This window comes from Lathamus discolor, chromosome 8, assembly GCF_037157495.1.
Source record: "Lathamus discolor isolate bLatDis1 chromosome 8, bLatDis1.hap1, whole genome shotgun sequence".
Classification (NCBI taxonomy): Eukaryota; Metazoa; Chordata; class Aves; order Psittaciformes; family Psittacidae; genus Lathamus; species Lathamus discolor.
Genome location: NC_088891.1, coordinates 17,837,013 through 17,854,664, shown reverse-complemented (window position 1 = coordinate 17,854,664; position 17,652 = coordinate 17,837,013). Strand labels below are relative to the sequence as shown.

General features: G+C 41.7%; 1 protein-coding gene across 2 annotated transcripts in view; it reads left to right on the top strand.

Annotated features, from left to right (window-relative positions):
• Positions 1–11,392: 11,392 nt before the first annotated feature.
• The window catches only part of RORA (RAR related orphan receptor A), a 400,239-nt gene continuing 393,979 nt past the window's right edge, over positions 11,393–17,652 (top strand). For both annotated transcript variants that reach the window (XM_065688646.1, XM_065688643.1), the window contains exon 1: positions 11,393–11,569. The gene's annotated coding sequence lies outside the window, so the exon portion shown is untranslated. The remainder of the gene's footprint in view (positions 11,570–17,652) is intronic.

The window sequence follows — 17,652 nt, the reverse complement described above, 5'->3', positions numbered from 1 at the left end:
AGTTAGATGCCGGGAGCAGGTGGGAGTTTCAGAACAAAAGGTCATAATACAGCTAAAGAGAAGGATGAAAAGGGAGGATCATGGTGGGAATTGCTCCATATTACTTTCCAGGGAAAAGTTACATCTAAATGGAAGCTGTCTAATGGAAGTGACAGGGAAAGAGTAAAAACAGAAACAGAAAAGTAGACATTCAAAGGCCCAGGAAAGACTCCCAGTTTGAAGCCTGGAGAATGTGATATTGTTCATATGCTAAAAGTGAGACCTTAGCAGGAAGGTGCAAGGAACACAAAAAGCCTAGGGAAAGAGTTGGAAGTGTGTTTTGTTTAGCCTGCTTTTTTAGTTTAACCTTGCAAGGGTAGAATTTGGCTTTGGGTAGAAGACTACAGTCACAGGAGCTTGTCTGAAACAGCGGGAGGCAAAATAGATAAAAGAGATAGATCCTGTTACCATTTTGTTTTAACAGGACAGTCTGGGGCCTGTAGAGGTCTCCATAGAATATTTGTTAAATGTAACATGTGAAAATTCGTTAAGTGATAAAATCTCTCCATGCCCAGTTCAATGGTAACTGTGGCCCTACACAGTGATTTCTATCATGTACCATTCTGTTAGTCAAACTGAAAACTTCTGTGTGTGGTATCCCATGGAGAGCAGAGCTATTCTTAAGATTTTGTTTCCATTTGAATAATAATGGCTGTAGTTGTGTTTGAATAAACATAAAGCTGTTATTCCCCCAAACAGCTTTGTTCACAGTGGATGTAATAAATCTGGTTTGCCCTTTTTATGTATTTTAGATCCCAATTCGGACACTGAAATGAATTTATCACGATAGCTGATACTACCTTTATGTGAGCATGCTGGTGAGCAATTTTTACTGGGAAGACTATTTGTAGAAAGAGAATTTTAGATTTATATAGAAGTTCTTGTGGGAGCCAAATGTTGGATTTTTGTGAAGAGTTGCTCTAGAAGTGCTAACCAGCTATTGTGTCATGAAATCATGAGTTACCTGAGAGCTAGAAATCAGAGAAAATATATTGAGCAGGGAATTACTGTTATTAACACTTCATAATTCATAGCCTCACTTTTTATTTCCTCCAAACAGTATTAAATTTGTTTTAAGAATGAGGAAACTGATATAGAAATAGCCAGCAGCTTGTGGTTGTTTTGCCACAGGGGGCCAATTCCATCACATTATTTTCTTAGTTCCAGCTTTCTTGTTTAGACAAGCTACCATGGAGGCTTGTTTCTCAGGAAAAAAAGAAACATGTCAAGCAAAAAGAGTAAAGTTACAGAAGGGCATTTCTTTTGTCTCTTTTTTCTGAAGGGGGCAGCTATTCCCTCTTGAATCAAATCTTTGCATTTGGCCTGAAGTTAGTATTATTTTCCCTCAGTGCTTTGCTTCTGTGTGCTTGATAAACCCAGCCTCCCTGTGCCAACCCCTGCTTGGGGGAGTAAGCCTGTCCCTTACGGTTTTGGGGCCCAGAATGGGCTGTGCCTGGGATGGTGTGGGGTCTGTCACTCAGCAGCAGTTTGCATCCATGTCTCAGCTTCCTGCTTCTCCTGGTCCCAAGTAGACAGAATCACAAACGGGTTTACCATTCCTCATGTTTATAATTTAGATTGCATTTTGGCAAAAATAAAGATACTCTTTTCGCTTAGTTGCACTTCTGGATCACGTGGCTTGCATCAAATTCCCTAGAGACCTATTTGCTGAACTCTAGGTTTTAACACTGTATGTTCTGAATGCAACTTTTCTCTCCAAGCTCAAGTGCTATATAAACACTTCCCTTGTCACATGTGGGAGAAATGTGAGACATATGTCACTCTAAAACCTGATATAGCTGTCTCTTTCTTGGAAGAGGTAGACTTTATAGGTAGAGTTTAGCTAAAGGAATGATGGTAAGAGATGGCTTCTGTGACCGTGGAGCTAAAGGCTTCTGTTGAAGTTCAGTGTGTGCACCCCTCACATAACCACAGCCGGAGCTAGCAGAGAGCCTTAGCACTGAATCATAGAAGGGTTTGAAGCCTTGCTTCATTAGGTCTTGCAGTCCTCAGTGGAAAAGCAAAATCTCCCACTAAGCAGGGGAAACCTTGTGAAGTGACTAAGATGGTTTCTCTGAAACTAATTGGAAACCACTTCAGATTACACCAGGTCTGTACTCCAGAGTATTTTGAGGAGTATTTTTGGACCGTGCTGGAAAGCATGGGGAGTTTGGCACAAAGGCATTGTGTGTTTTCATGTTCAAACACCCAGTGAAACAAAAATGGAAGTAAAGGAAAATGTATGAGTGAAGAGCTAATGGATTGAACCGTGGATGATGGTGGGTAGAAATGGCTGTTGTAATACACCTTGAACAAATCTTCTGTCTGTGTGGAAAGTACTACTTGCAAAACTAACGCAGAGGTTAGTAACCTGCAGGCTTTTGTGTCTCAAATCGCAAGCTTGAATAGCCTATTAAACCCCCCTAAAATTCATTAGTTCATTAAGGCACAGATTCCCTTTATCTATGTACATTGAATCCTGAGCAGGGTGTTGAATGAATGAAACACAGAAAGTTATGGTGGGCAAAGGAAATTGCTGGGGCAGATTCTTCCACTGTGACCTCCAGAGCACTGACATGCTATAGATTCCCTGTTTGTATTTGTCCACAGAAGGAATAGTTCCCTACTGGGCAATCTCCCATGCAGAGAGGCAGCAAGGCCTTGTCCTGCAAGGGCACCAAGGTGAAAAAGGCATCTGTCTGTTGAGAAGCTAGAACAAAAGGATTTATAGATTATTTCCCTGAATCTTTATAATGAAGTCATAAAGAAGTTGTCCATATTAAATTAATATATGGAGAAAACTTGTATATGCTGGTATTTGATAGCAGGACAAGAAGAGACTTTCAAGTAGTTTGCATAATGAAAACACATTTCCAGGGCACCCAAACCCATTTATTAGGTGGTGAGAAATGTCACTTGGTTTGGTTTCATCTATGGAACAATCAAGTATGTAAGTATCTAGTTGTTGTGTAACCCCCTTAGCAGCAGATAAATCAGGTCGACACTGAATTCTTTAGTAAAATGTCGTTACCATCTTACAGAAAGGAAACAGGTCCACAGGATCTCCTGGATGCCCCCACAGTTCCTCATGCATTAGATCATGCTGCCTGCCTTCTACAGAGAGAGATACTTTCAGAATGGAAGCCTCCTCTAATTAAACCCATTCCTTCTCCCCTACACACACCAAAGCTGCAACTGCCAATGGTGCTAAGGGAATGGGAATTGTGAATTACTCAATGCAGTGGATTTGCGTAATTTGGGGGTTTCATTCCTTTTCAATATCTGAGTTCCGTTATCTGAGCTGACTTGGGGTCGAATGGCTGAAGGCCATAGTTGTGATCCTTAAGGAAATGAAAGCAACATACTCTCTGCAGAAGGATCACAAGATTCTCTGCAAATCAAGGAGGTGCTCATGACTTACCACAGGACAAAGGGGAGAGGTGTGGGATAAAAATCTGATGATCTCCAGGTCATTATTCATTTGTACCCTTCCCAGCGGCTGGAACAGCACACAAACCAATGGAACCAGAGCTCCTGTGCAGAGCAGGGGAGGGCTGAGGGACTTTCTGTTTCTCTTCAGTGTTGTAAATGAGGTTTCTGTGCCTCTGACTCTGCTTCCTTGGCTCTCCCAGGGAATTCTCAGGACCTAGGTAAGTATTCCATTGAATCAGACAGAGGGAGAAGCAGTAAGTAAGCTCTAAAGAAAAATACATAAGAAAAAAAAACCACGAGCATCACAACAGCTTTGCAAACAGAATGGCATAAAGCTTACCAGGCTGACATGTCAGCACCTCCCCAGAGGAAATACTGGGAAAGAATTCAACATGGAACATTTTTATATCTAAAGGGAGAATGAGGGGTAGAAATCAGAACAATTCTTTTAAGCAAGCAAATTCGAGGAAACATATAGTTCCAAAGAAGCTCAAATAAAGCCCCAGTGAAACTGATTGCCCCTGTCTTACTTAATAAAATGAGAGAAGCAAACCTTTAGCTAAGGCCACAGTTAACTAACAGAGCATCGCTGTGCATCAGGCAGCCCAGAGGGGTGTAGTGCAGCACTTATGGGGAGGGGAGGATTGGGGAGGCAATAGTTAGAGATATTTGTGGATATGCAGCATGGGTGTGCCTTTGTAGAGAGGTGAAAGAGATACAGAGAAGATGGCTCTTTGGGATGGGAACAGGCAAGGGGAGTGCTTCCTGGTGCCCTTAGTGCACAGTGATGGGGGACTGGGAGGCTAGCAAACGGGCATGGGGCACTTGAAGTTGTGTGTTACCCCCACAACCTTGCATTGCATTCCTTAAGTTTATTACCTGGTCATATCTATCTGAAATATCCCAAATTGGGTATCTCTTGCAGGAGAAAGGAGGTAGTCTTCAGGCTCCACAAATGTGGGAAAGACCTCAGGTATCACTGCAGTGCCTAAGTGTGCAGACAAATTTAGAAGGGGTAGAAAATCTTTAGTTCCCCATGAGATGCCTCTGCACAGCACTGCAGCACCTCTGCAGCTCCTCACTCCAGCCTCAGTTGCCGTCCTGAGTTTCCTGTGCAGGAGAGAAATAATTTTCTAATATTCCTGCTAGCAAAACAGGCTTTTTTTGTTTCCAGTTGTGCCATGTTCTTCTCATGTGTGCCCCACTCCTAAGAAAAATGGCTGTAAAGTCTGTCCAAAACTGTCATGAGTTGGTGTACTACATACAGTGTTGGAGAGAACCTAAATGTTGCATAAAACTGTCTCTCAGTAAAGGGTAAGAGCAATATACACTTTAAAATGTTAAAACCTCACTTAGAAGTTGGCTGCAAGATAACTACAGCAAGGAAAACTAGTATTAGAAAGGCTGTTTCTGCACTGATCCAGTGACTGGGTTTCTGTGGGAATGGTGATGATGATCGGTGGGACTCAGCTGAGGTTTACGCTGTGAAAGATTTCTGAGAAAAGGAGTGTTTGGTACTTTCTTATGTTAGGAGAAATAATTAAGGTCTGGATTTTCAGATACTGACTTCATAGTGGTAGTGTATTATCTGCAATTGAAAGACTGCCCTTTTTCCATTGGAGCAAAATATAACGAATTTCATTCAATGCTGCTATGGATGTGTGGGAATCGAAGTGGAGACTGTCATGAACGCCTTCTTCTTCTGTGCTAACTTGAAAGACACAAAAACTGTTAACATATTCCTAAATATATCTTTTCTGATTTGGACAAAATGTTACCTCAGTAGATATAAATTTCAGACTCCAGTAGTGGTGGTGGAGGCATTGTACTACTTTACATACAGCATTTTCTTAGTTGTTTTATAACTTTAAATAATGGCAGTAATCTGAAGTCCAAGTGTCTAATTTAAACCCAAGGTGATTATAGTTTCACTCAGCTAAAGACTGTCAGACATCTGAAGGCAAATCTGTGACCAGTGTCATGCAGTATAGTAATAAAACATAGGTCTTCATATTCTTGATTGTTGTTTTAGTTTCATAACTAAGAGGAAATAATCTATTTAAATCAACTCATTCGTGCGTCACGTTGAATAGTGAATTATTCCAGTAGTGTATTAACTTGTTATTGCAGAACAAAATGAAGGGAATAGTCTAGTTTATTCTACCTAGGAAATAACCAGAAAAAATAAGAGGGGTTTTCACACAGCAGAGACAATCAGTATTCAACTCCTTCCGTTCTTGTTGGCTTAGTAATATTTGTCTGGATCAGTTCTGGGAGGATGTGTGAGAGCAGGGTAGGAGGATAGTGAGAGATCTGGAAATGCAGAAGCTTAGGCAAGCATGGCAGTGAGAGCAGGCAAAGCTCTAGGTCAATAGCTGGCAGATGGCTTATGAGCTGAGGAGGCTGCTGGCAGATGGTATTGATGGTGTGGACAAGACAAAGATTCTGGCTACGGAAAGGGAGCTTTGGAAAGACACTAGAAGTCTATCTTTCCTGATAAGAATGCTGTCCAATTTGGATTCACATCACATCTTGTTTTTACTTGGTTTTTCTTTTTCACCAAAGAAAAGGTAGAGAGGTTTTGCTGCTGTAAGAAAGAAAAAAGGACTGAAACAGAAACAGAGCTCATATTCTCTGAAACAGAGGATATGAGGTCTGTTATTTGGTCTAGCTCCCAAATTCTGACCATTCAGTGACAACAAAAACCCCTTACTATGCGTAATTGGCACATAATTATTTGTGATTACTAGTCTGATTCCTCTGCCTCTCTCACTGTTACTGAACTAATTACTCCTCTTATGCAACATTAGCAAATTAAATCATTCCAATTATCCACATTTATATCCTTGTGCTTTCTCCACTGCCACCGTTCCTTCTCATCACCCGGTGTGACGGTGCCTGTCATGCTTTCATTTGCAGCCTACTTTCTTCTTAGGCAATTAGTGGGTGCTGGGGCAAGGTTCAGAGGCAAGCAAGTGCCTAAAAGGGCCGCCTGTGCTCCTGCAACTCTGTGTGCCATGGATAAGTAACTGTGACAGGGGATGTACAAAATCAGGTGTGTGCCTGTGAAGTCAGGGGGCAGAAAGCTTGTAACTCACAAAGAGATTTGGAGAAGAGGGAGTCACTTCAAACAAAGTAAGAACTGGCTTAAAAAGTCATTTTAGACACACACAAAAGACAGAGTCCCAGGACTCAATTACTATGCAGTTTGGTGTTCACTTTAGGATGCCAAAATACAAAGGGCAGTGAACGCTTAAGCAAACTGAAAATACTGTAGGGAAGTACAGGCTTTGCTACGGATATGTTTGTCAACAGTGAAACTCTGAACTGGTTTGGCAGAAAGGAGAACTTGGGATCTTAGAAGCATGGCATACCTTCTCCCTGGGGCTGGGAGCTGCACCAGGGGGGTTTAGACTGGATATTAGGAACAAATTCTTCCCCACAGGGTGGTCAGGCATTGGAACAGGCTGCCCAGGGCAGTGCTGGAGTCACCGTCCCTGGAAGTGTTCAAAAAAGTATAGACAAAGCCCTTAGTGGCATGGCTTACTGGTAGTCCTGGGGTAAAGGTTGGACTTGATGATCTTAAAGGTCTTTCCAACCCAGATGATTCTGTGATTCTGTTAGCCCTTAATTGCCCTGATGAACCCCACCTGAGGCCTCTCCACGTTCCACCCATGGCCCCAGAGGGCTATTTGAGCTCAGCCTGGACCTTTCTTTCTTGTTTAGGCCCTATTGGAGTGGTGTGTTTTTGCAGCTCAGCAGTGGTATCTGTACTCAGCTACAGGTCTGGCTGCTCCACACCCCTTGGAGAGCAACTGGCTCTCACCGTACTCTGGCTCTTACTCAAAAAATGGGGGTTGAAGCCTAAAGCTGTGATCTGGGTCTCAGCTTGTACTCAGTTCAGTTGAGCTGTTGAGAATGACGGCACAAAAATGGCTCTGGGTCCAGCCCTCATCTCCTCAGTGCCAGGAGCTTGCACCTTCAGAACCTAGGCACAGCTGCTCACCCAGCGCCACATCAACTTGTCTCTCCTGGTGTTGTGCTAACAGGAAAGTCAACGTCCAGAGTTTCACTTATTGCCCAGGAATAATTCCCGCTTTCTTCCATTCTTCCTCCTGAAAGAGGCATTACTGTAGCTATTATGTACTGCTGCACAGGTTATAACACACCAGCTTTTCTGCTTCATGGGATTTAGGCTGCATCGTGTACTTGGAATGTTCTACTGCTATAGTATAATTGACTGCTACAATGACATATAGAAACTGCAAAGCAGAGGTGTGTGCCTATTCTGCTGTTGATCTAACAAATGGCTAATATGCTAAAGTCTGTTTACTTAAATACTTGACTGTAAACCAGCTTTCCTCTGGGCAGTTGCAGATGATGTGCAGTTGCCTGTTTAGGCCTCTGTATTTTATTTCTTGTTACATTGGCTTTCTTGTTATATTTCATTTCCCGCTGTCAAAACAAATTCCTTTGTAAATATAATACCTATTTCTACTAATTTTCAGATAAAATGATTTTAAATGGCAATCCAACAAGGTAACTTTTTGTTGCATTCAACTTTAGGAGAAGAGCATGAAATGCTCTGTTATTAGATCCTAAGTAGGAACAAAAGTAGACTCAAGAGAAGTGCAAAGTAACTTCTCAGCAAAAATGCTGGTGGAGAACTGAGTGTTCTTTGCTTAGGCCTTAACCTTGGTTTCATAGGGTTTGAATCCTAAAGGCCATGGAAACTTAGAAGGGAGTACAGAGCAAGTGACTGGCCTAGCTCAAGCATGAAAGAGTATAGTAAGCAGATGACAAGCACGAAGCATATTTGCATATCTCAGACTTACCTGAATGCTTTTTCCCCCTGTGCAGAACTGAGAACAGGTGAAAAGGGTTGGTAACTAGTCACAGAAGGGGGTTGTTTCTGTCCTTCCATAATAGATAAGGGCCTTGCTTAATAGAAGGACTAGAAACAGACATTTTGTATTTAAAATATTTCCTCAAGAAATAACATTAATTCTGAATGTGTGCCAACAGGATCTAATTGGACTTCTTAGGACAGTGCTTGCTGTATAGAACATCCAGCACTGCAGAGCTGTTATGGCAGGTCTATACTATAGAAAATCCCTAAATCCAGCAAAATTCTATCTTCAGGAAAACCTGACCATGTGCTGCATTAGCACACACTGCAAGTACGTGGTGTTTGTGGTTACCTCTGGTCTGCCACTAGAGTTTGGCTCTCCGTTCCAATGCAATAAGCTTAAAGGAGGAGTGGCTCAAATCGCTCTTGGTGTATGGTAGTAACTTTGCCCATGGTAGCAGTAAAAAGCGCTGTATGCTTGGTTGTGGTGAGTGGTACTTAGGATGGATGAATTTTTCCAGAACTTGACATACGCAGGTACATATATTTGCAGGCTCCGGAAGAAGTGAGGAGTTTTCATCAGTCAGGTTAGTTAGCTCTGCAGCAAGCTGAGGGCATTCCGAGGCCTTTCTCCTAGGAAAATGTAAATGATACAGAAGGAACTACTTTCATGTCTTTATTACTAAACTTGCTGCTCTCTGTCCTGCTGGATGTGAGCAGCAACAGCAAGATTTAGATATTGGAGTCACAGGAGGGCTTCAGACTTCTCTTGAGTGTTGTAGGCTGTTTAATTTGATATTAGTGGGGACTACTTAAGGTTTTTGTTAAGTCTGGCAACTAAAAGCTCAAACACAAGCTTTTACCTACTTAAGAGTCCATTGTCAGCTTGTACTTGTGTGGTAACAGTGTGCATAAAGAGGTGAATTTCAGTCAGTGCTCACCAGCTGTCCTGTGTGAGGGAGGGCATTCACCCAATCAGGTCAGTTGGCGGGAAACGGAGAGAGCGGCGGCCATGAGACGTGAGGGGAGAGGCCATTTTGCCCTTAGTGACATGGCTCAGTGTTGGCCTTGGCAGCCCTGGGGTTTGGACTTGATCTTAAATCTCTTTTCCAACCCAATTGATTCTGTGTATTGTTAATACCAGAAACTAGCCTCACATTGGGCATATCAGTGTTATATCAGCTGTTGCTTCTACACTTCAAATCCTGCCTGTTCAATGACATGTTCTGGCAGTTATAAAATGTGCCCTGCCAGTGGTTCTGCGGTGATTCAGTACTCTGCTCTTGAAAAAGTGAAGTTTTGAAGTTCCATACTTGTTAAATTTGCTGGCATCTTCTTGACAAGATATTCTTGGTGTTAACTGCGCTTCTCAGGTACTGCCGTTCTGGGAGCATGATTACAATGTTTAGTGTGATTCTGCCATCCATTATCACCAACACCACCTACTTTTGCAGAGCTGTAGCAGTGGGCGTGATGGTATCTGGTTCGTATTATTGGCCTACAATCCTGTACACAGGAGGAAAATAAAATTCAGACTTGCAGTAACGTAGATGCACATTTTAACTCAGTTTTAGGATTAGTATCTGTATTGCTAACTCAGGAATGTTTTATTGAGATAGGAAACTCCTTGCAGCCAGGGAAGTGCAGTGCTTCCTTCCCATGGCATGTGTGCCTGCAGCAGAGAGGCAGTGTTTGGTCAGCAAGATCAACCAAATAAAAATACGTGTGTGTTTCAGGTTGTCATAAGGGGGAACTGCAGATGCTCAGTGCTTACCTTGTAATCTGAATGTGATATGATAGAGAAAAAATGCTGGTAGGTCTTTTCAGGCATAAAGCAATATTCATCAGTCCATTCCTGTTACCATACCGTGTTCCCCTGCGCACCCGAGATGATGGCTAATTCTCTGCAGCTGATGCTAACAGATGCAAGTATTTGCTGTATTTTGTACACAGTGATGAGAAGTTGACAGGGACCAAAGACTTGTTCTATGGTAACAGCCATCTGGTAAAATATAAAGGCACAATATTTGTGCAGGATGACTTACAGCTTCAAGGTAGGGTAAAATGCTGCCAGACTTGCTCTTGTTGCTCCTTTCTGGTCAAGCGCAGTCCTGCACTTTTATCCACATACCAGAATGATTGGTAACCAGATGTTTCATCTCATGTTCATTAACCAGTATTCATTTTCAGTTAAATGAGCAGATTGTTGAAGCCAGTAAGGTAGCAGTGTCTGCATTGCAGGGTTTCATTTTGCTCAAGGGTTAATACATAGGTACTTGGCTTCCTCACCTCCTTATGACCTTTGGTGCTTTTAGAAGAGATGAGGAGGAAGCTCCTGTCTCTCTGTTCCCTGTCCCCCCTCCCCGGAATTCCTCACAGCTCATTCAGCTTCACTGTTCTCCCTCTAGAATCCCTGTGCAAGCCCTTCAGCCTCTGTCTTGTCAATGTATCACTTTGCAGCCATTCCATACCCAGCGCAATTTTCCTTGGTGGCACAGGTCCTTTGCCTGAGCCAAAGGCAGGAGCAGGGAGGCCACATGTATGCTCTCCCGCCTGGACTGAGTTTCCCTTAATGAGGCCAGTTATTCTCTGACAGGTGCATATATAATAGTTATTGCAGAGAAGAATTTAAATTACAAAACAACTTTTATTCCCTTACAGCTAACCTCAAAGGAGCATGAGCTTAAATAACCTTGGCTAGATTTTGAGCTGCATAATGTATAAATAACCTGCATAGCAATACATAAACATCTGAAGCTTGTTTTCAAGTTCAGATAGCCCTGTTTCTTGCACTGTGATTGAGAAACAGTAAAAATAATAGACTTTTCTAATGAGACTATTAGTCTTTCTGGGAGGAAGTATGTTTTTCATGTGGGGACTGGTGTGTTCACTGACGTGATATAACTTTCTGTCCATACTACCATGGTGAAGTATGTGGTAGTTTCTTTTGACCTAGTAAAAGGTGAGAATAAGGTGCTTGTGATGACTTAATTAGATGTCAGCTGTCCTTAATTCTGTTGAGCATGGAACTTGGGATGGCTGGGTGGAAACAGCAATTTTGGGTGAACTTTCTCAGACTGTCAGGTTAGGTCTGATGGGAATATTGAGACCTTTAGTCCTGGCTCAAATTACTGCAAAGTTTCTTTGAGTTTCTGTGCTACTGATGTCTGATGTCCAGCCACACAGAAACAAGGTACCGGTGTCTCTTGAAGGCAAGACTGGATGAGGTTGGACGTGCTCAACTTTCAGGTAAAGAAGTGAAAATATTTGCAATAGGATTTGTGTGTTGCCAGTATCGACCTGCTGCAGGGAGGTATTTTTCGTAACTTTTGCCTTGTGGTTGTCTTTAAGCCAGGCTGGCTGTAGGACAAGGACAGACCAGCTGTTACTTGGGAAGGGAAATCTGCCAAAGCTTGGCTGGAGGCATGTGACTTTTTATTCTCAAAAGTTACCATGATTTTATGTTTTGGTACTTCAGATTTTGATTGCAAAGACAGGTTTGACATGAGCTTAGAGGCTGATATTCTTCTCAATGCTACCTTAGGAGTTCAGGGGCTGTCTTGTGGCCTGTTACAAGAGCTCTACACACAATGGCTGTAGCTCTGGTACTTGAAACTAGGCTAAATTGAAAAATCATGGGTAGGGTTAGTTTTGCCTGTGGAACGTAGGATGACTCAAGTCAGTCAGCTCTGTCTTCCAAGTGGATTTTTGTGTGGTTTTTTTTTTTTTCTTCAAGTAGCTGCAGCCTGAGGAAAGTCATTCCCACTGGAACTCCCATGGGGCTTTTGGAAGGGTTGTCAGCAGACTTTCCAGCTTAATACCTCCTCCAGAACCCATTTCACATCCTGCATCTTTCCCTCAAAACCCAGACAGTGCCACTAAGGTTCTGCTGTTGTCTTCAGCTTCTTTATTCAACCTGCACACAAACCTTGGTGTGAGTCAGCTCCCCCAGGCATGTTACATAGTGTTCTGATCACAGCAGCCTGTTCAGACAGTTGCCTTTCTGCAGCTGAGAGGATGTGTGCTCCTGGTTCTGGGGCTGGCACAAGATCTGTCCTCCCCTTCAGGCAGGGTTCAGCTTGCCTTGGCGGAAAGGATGAGGAGGCTGTCAAGACACTTGAGTAACACCTTGCCCTAGCCTATAAGTTTGGGCCAATCTTGTTGCTTATTTCTGTTATCTCAGATGGTGTAGTGTGTTCTCATTGTAGCAGCCAAATGTAGGGAACCTCTGGAGAGAAGAGGAAGGAAGGAGACTGGTGGTGATGAGAGCTTCTAGTGTGCAGCTTTCTTCCTCCTCTATCCCAGGTTTGTCTGAAAGCACAGGGAGAGATGCTGTTTTCATAACTTTATGATCTGACTTGGTTTAATAGCTTCTGGCTTGTTTCACTTGAATGTGCAAATGTGATGGCTGAAAATATGATTGTGAATGATGTTAACTATTTAATGGTATATTAAAGTTTTGGGGAGATGCTGCAGTAAATGTTTAAGTGCTAAGGAAGTCAGAATTGATGTACGGAACAGATGGGAAAAGATGAAGGATGATTTTCTTAGTTTTACAAGACACTGCATGGAAATTAATGGGATTGTGTGGCATGCATCACATGCCTTTATTTTGTAAACAAACCTGGATTAGGAGACATATCTCTTGTGATCATTTGATATGTTATTGGTGCTCACGGTGGGAAGACTGGGAAATGTTTCCACTCTGTCCCAGCCTTATAGTCAGACTAGTTAACAAGTTTCTGGTGCTGCTTGTGTGCTGTTTGATTATATTGGCATAACTTTGTACATTGAAATAAGCCTAAGAATACAGTTATGTTCAAAAGCTTTTCAAAGCTAAGATCCTGGGCAAAGATGCAGGGTTTTCAGATCTCATTGCATAGTTACTTTCACAAATAGAGTAAGAAAGGTGCTTTCCAGAAGGTTGGGGGTTTTTTTGCATTTCAGTTACTGGAACTGTGAAGTCCAGTAGTGAAGTCATTTCCATAATAGTCTTTATTTACTCAGATCTTATAAACAGAGCAACAAGCACATTCAGATGTACGTTTTCCTTCTTGTATGAAATACTTTGTACATTTAGCATGTTTTCAACTGTTTACTTCAGATGGGAGACTGGCTTACATTAGTTAACATAAAAATGAGATTCATTTGGAACCCCAAAAGTAAGAGTAGTGTCATAAATATGGATGTATTAACTAGGTAGCTTGCAGGGGAAACAGTACACTGTCTGAGTGCATATTTAATGTCCTTGGAAGTAGTGAAAAGAAACAAAAGGAAATAGTCCTGGATGCAGAATTAGTAGTTGCTATGTAAAGTATTCACAATAAAATTCAAAAAGCTTTTGAAATTAATTCGCTAATGGTCCTATGGTTATGGACACTTTTGCAGTTGTGCTAGTGCACGAGTCTTCTAAGAAAAGAATGAAATTAATATCTCGTGAAATGGCCAGTTCTGGGTATAAAATGGTTTATTTTTCAAGGGCAAGTCTCGCATACCAGACACAAGAAGCAAAGCTTGTGTTTTGTAAATTCAAATTGCAATATGAGATGTCTGTTCTCAAGTGATGGCAAAATAGGACCACTGAAAAACACGTGGAATAGATTGGTGTGTATTGCAGCAGTAGCTCACAAAACTGACTTTTGCAGAGCTTTAATTACTAGTTAGCCAGATTCAAGATGGATCTGTATATAAGCTAAACAATATATACAAAAGAGCATTATGTGGAACATAACATGCCTCTAACCATTGTTTGTTCCACTTGATTTGAAGTTCCACATAACAAGATGCCATTTGGACTGGAGATTTACTGCATGCCTTACCTTTAGCAGTTATGCAGAAATGTTTTAATCATTTATAGTCATTACTCCAATTAGAAGAGAACTACTCTAAAGCTTTTAATTTTTTTTTTTATTTTTTTTAATATCTTTTTTCTCTCCATTTCTTTATAGTAGACTGGAGTACAAACCTGCAGCTTTGGGGAGCTGGAACTCCTTACTTTGAACACCTACATGCATTATTTATCTCTAATGATTTCAGATGTGGCTTGAGCTATGTGCTTGATGTATATGCACATACATGAATGTTTTGTAATCACCTTACCTTCTACATGATATTTGAGCTAGGCTGGATAGTAACTGGGCAATTACTGGGGAGTAAGTGCATCTAAAGCAATCACAACTTCTTTGGGATGAGGACTTGAAATAATTTTCAGTGCTTAGTGACTGCTGCAGTGCTCAGGTAGAGGACTCACCTTGAACATGAGGAAAGGAATATCCATTTTGAGTTCTCCTCTTTGATATGTGGCTTGGTACTGTCAGGTGTGCAGAACTACCTTGGTGTTGGTATGCTATGTCTGGGAGGGAAGGTAAATCCCACTGGTCTGGCTTTGTCTCCCTTTCAAATAAGGAGTTCCCAACCTTGGCATTGCAAAGACACTTTTCCTTCTAGCTTCTAGATTAATAGTGAAGTATCTGCCTGTTGTAGCAGTCAGGAGTACACTTAGTCTGGCAGTAGAGCTGCTAGTTTTGTATGTCATCTCTTGCTTACAAACAGGTAACCCAAGGCTATTTCAGGGTGAGACATAGTATATAAACTTGCGTTTGGGGAGAGCACCCTTGTCACTATACTTGCCTGTCTTACTGTACTGAATGTGAGTGAGAAACAGCAGTTCTACAGCTGATGGGATTGTCAGTCAGCATCATGCAAGCTATTGCTAAAAGTTTCTAGATTAGGTGGATTGTTAAAATGGCAACTTAACTAAATCACTGACTATGTTGTGCTTTCTTCTGAGTGTCCAGAACAAGGTAGATCTCACAGTGTAAGTGTTGCACAAGTTACACTATGGTGTCAAGTGTTTTTCTGCTAGTAAATAGCCCACTGAATTAAGTGTCAAAATATAGAGGATGTGTTTTTTTTTAATTAAATAATGTCAGAAAAATGAGTTGTTTGTATGTCTGTGCAAGCAATTGTAGCAACATAATAGCAGGTATGGAAGAGCTTTACTGCTTTCTGCAGTCACTGGGTGTTTGTGGAACAAATGGCACTTACAGTTCATCAGAACATAAATTTGCGATCCACATTTTAAATGCAGTAATAGCTTTGATCTGTACTTGAAAATATGTACTTGCAAATGGCTCTCATAAACTTGAGAACTTCCAAAGAAAATGGGTACTGAGGCGCAACAGGGGAGACAAAACTTCCAGAGTTAGGGGCTCAGAAAAGTCAGCAGTGAGGCTTCCAGTCCTAGGTATGGATGCAAGATACTGGTGAAAGAACTGTAAAGCTCTTGTGTCTGCAGAGCTGGCTGGAAAGGACACTTGTACAATAACAAGGAAAGGAGTAAACTATTGAAGTATGTTCAAGGTATAAGCTCTAACAAGCCAATGCAGTAGCTTATTCTCTTCCTTGCTGCCCGTGTTTTGTGGTATCCTGTGATTATTACATCTCCAGTCTATGATGGAGTAGCATGGAATAAATTTTCTTCTATTGCTGAAATCTGCAGAATACTGCAAGTTAGCAAGTTGTCTGATGCTTTTTGATAGTGCCAGTGGGCAGAATGAGCAGAGAAATGTCAAAATGCTTGTAGTTCTGCTAAAAAGCTTCTGTGCCCTGTTCTTCTTTGTCAAGTCCTAATGAGGGTGTTTCACTGAGTTTGCGGCAGTCCTTTGGCAACAGTAATACAAACCAGGGATCATGAGCTTAAACTTTTACCAACTCAGGTGGGAGTACTGAGCCATATGCTGCTTCATTGGAGCCTAAAAAGGGCTTACTTTCATAATGGAACAGAAAGTAAAACAGGTTAATTGAAAGGAATTCATAAACACTTACTATGTATAAATCCAGGAATAACTGAGCTGTTAGAAGAAAGATCAAAGAGTGATTTTTACCTTCACCATTGGATTCATTATAAAAATGCATGATTCATTACTCTTTGAGTGTCATGTGTATCTACTGAATTTGCAAATTAAGCAGACATCAGTACAAAAAAGATGATGTATTTTATTGACATAAAGTAGCAAGCTGTGCCAAATTTAGAATATGAGCTAAAAAACCTCTCACTTGGATCCGATGAAACATAGCTACATTATACTTTATACTGCTTAGGTGCATGTAAAACTACTTGGACAAATGTGTATAAGGGGTTGTGCTTTAAGTGCCTTTATTTCTCAGATTCTAGTACAAGGAGAGGCAGCTCTTGTTCAGCAGGTGGGACTTGCATGGATGGGAAACTGGGCTGGTCCAATTCTCTCACAACTTGTTATGTGTTTGTACCCATGTTGCTTGAAAGCTAGTTGTTTCAGGCCAGACTGCAACCAGTAAATGGTAAAAGAATATGTATCAGTGTAATGTCAGAGTCCTGACTAAGATTTATTAGCTGCAATATAGGGAATAGATATGATCACTTTTGCTATCCCAAGTCTGGGGAAAAATGATTGAAACAAACCCCAGAAATCTGCCATTTGCTTCTTTCTTCATTGCCTGGCAAATGCCGTCAAGGGAAGGTCAGTGGATGCCCACTCATCACTACAAGAAGGTGATAACTATGTTAGATCATACTGTGTGAATATTTCCCTTGTAAGGACTTTATGCATATTTGTTTTAAAGTGAGATGCATTGAAAAACACAGTTCATTTCACTCAGCTGCTTTCTGTGTGTGTTGAGAAATAAATGTATAGATTTCTGTGATGAGATATTTCTATGGAAGAAAATAGCAAGAGGGAATATTGTCCTGCTTGTGTTCAGGGCAATTCTGGGGGGCTCTAAAGGTGTAACTGTGCCCAGTTTCATTAACTTAAACAGAAAACTGCACTCTTAAGGGGACTGGTGGACTTTCAGGTTGGCAGTGGCTTAGTTTGGAGAGAAGTCGTTTGCGGCAGACATACCCACTCCTCTGAGGCACTGCTGTGGGCACTGGCATCCAGTCCTCTGAGCTGCTACTGGGTCCTTGCACTGTCACTGCCTTCAGGCTCCCTGGCAGGCTGTGTGCCATACTGGATTTAATTAACTCTGGTGTATTACTGACCACATCATGTTCTTTACAGAGTCCTTATGCCATGTCCTTGGTTCTCTGGAGGTAACCAAGTAGACACTGGTATCTACTTGCCAGTGTCAATTGGTGGCAGTTTGCTGCTGGACTGCAGTCTTGTGGTTTGACCTGAGGATGGCAAAGGCAGCACCAGATGGGGTTTTGACTGCTGCAGCCAGACTTTTGAGGAGTTAGGAAGTAGTAATACCTTTTTCAGCAGCTGTTGATAACGTGGTCTTGAAGGAAATGCTAGCTCTGCTGTGTACAGCTCAGTCCAGGAGGGAGAGAACATTTTCTAAGGGCTTTA